This window comes from Schistocerca nitens, chromosome 2 (assembly GCF_023898315.1).
Source record: "Schistocerca nitens isolate TAMUIC-IGC-003100 chromosome 2, iqSchNite1.1, whole genome shotgun sequence".
Lineage (NCBI taxonomy): Eukaryota > Metazoa > Arthropoda > Insecta > Orthoptera > Acrididae > Schistocerca > Schistocerca nitens.
In genome coordinates, this window is record NC_064615.1 from 310,101,993 (window position 1) to 310,103,874 (window position 1,882).

Here is a 1,882-nt window from a genome sequence, read left to right on the forward strand (position 1 = left end):
AATTGTCAAATGGTTCAAATGGCTCTGAGTAGTATGGGACGTAACAACATCTGAGGTCATCAGTCCCTTAGAACTTAAAACTACTTAAACCTAACTAACCTAAGGACATCACACACATCCATGCCCGAGGCAGGATTCGAACCTGCAACTGTAGCGGTCACGCGGTTCCAGACTGAAGCGCCTAGAACCGCTCGGCCACACAGGCCGGCGCGCGAACCGCCATCGTTCGTGGATCGGACTATAATAGGTGAAACTTCTATACTTCGTACAGCCAATTCCAAGAGAATTTATTTCGAAGGTAAGTTTTCTCTAAAGTTTTTCTGTTAAATTGAAGGTATTCAGTAGAATGATCGAACTGTAAGTTTATCCGCATCCATCATACTGAGTCTTCCCCAAATAGTCTCCCATGCAGCTTCAATTGCTGTCTCGATCATTTTGAGTATCTTGCCTACTACGACAAATACACCACATAAATTTGCCATTGGCCTATCCTTTGGAAATACACTTCCGTTTTCTCATAAATCTCACTGTTATCAGTTTCGTGATTTAACAAGCTTTTTGCACTTATTGCTATGCTAAAGAGCGCTTCAAACTCAGGCACTCCGTAGCCATTGCTTCGTCAGTTAATGGGAAGGATATTAATCCTGTCACCTTAGGGGTATTTCTTTGGAATAGATGTTAAAGAGCGCTTCAAACTCAGGCACTTCGTAGCCATTGCTTCGGTAGTTAATCGGAAGGATATTAGTCCTGTCACCTTAAGGGGTATTTCTTTGGACGTTATACTGATATTTCCAGGTCTCCTACCGCTATAGTTGCCTGGACTGAATGGGGAATCAGCTAATCCACGAAAGGTCTTATATGCACGCCAGACATTATCAGCTACTACGGTAGTAGCCTCTGATTTGTAGTCAACATGACCCATTCAAGGGGACCCTACTGTTCTCAAGTCTATGAAGTCACAGTCTAACTTGTAAAAGAACCTTCGAGGTCTCACGTTCAAGACGTCAGCTCAGAACCAGGGGGCCACGATCAGTTCTGCGGAGAATGCTATAAACTGTGGACTTCGCTGAAACTCCGTTAGCAAGGGCTGGTCATCTGAACCTTCTATGCCAGCCGCTAGAATAATTCAAGCATGACTTCAAAGTCAAGACGGCAAGCATCAATTTTTTAACACGCGCTGCAGTTGGTTGCAACTTGTTCCCATCAAGGTTTTTTTGCAACAGCCTCTTCAGCATGTTGAATTATGCCGCCAGGTATGCAGAGCGATAGCATTTAGTATTCCCTCCCATACGTTGCTGCCATTTCCCTAAGCTGTACCGTAGTTTGAGCAGCCGAAGGTTGATAAACCTCTATACTTCCGCTTGTCCCTCCTCTTGAAATAGGGCACAGTAGGTTTCTCAACAGGTGATGAGTCCCACTGGCCCAGTTTCTGTTTTAGTAGAAGAGTGAACCTCTAACTTAGTTGTTAGTTAGGCACCTGGTTCCTGTCTCCCCTGTGCTGGTGTTTAGACGTACCACTGACATGCTTCTCACAGACAACTGTATGACTGGTGATAGATCGTGTACTTTCTGTAGAGATGGCAGTATCCACAGCGGCGGACTGTATTTGAGGCACTTTTGGTATCAATGGTGCACGACTCTTGGCAATTATCATTCGCAGAAGAATTATTTGACAGAAGTCAAGGAAATTTCCAGGTGTTTACGTACGTCAAATAACTCATTCCTTTTTCGAGAATAGCATCCATAGTGGGGCTGTATTGTGGCTGGAGCAGTGTTTTACAGTAAACAAAAATCTGTCAAATAACGTTCCTGATTTTCGTCCAAATTCTGGATCCGTTAAGCAAACAGTGTTAGCAACTGAAACGTCCTAACACATTAAAAC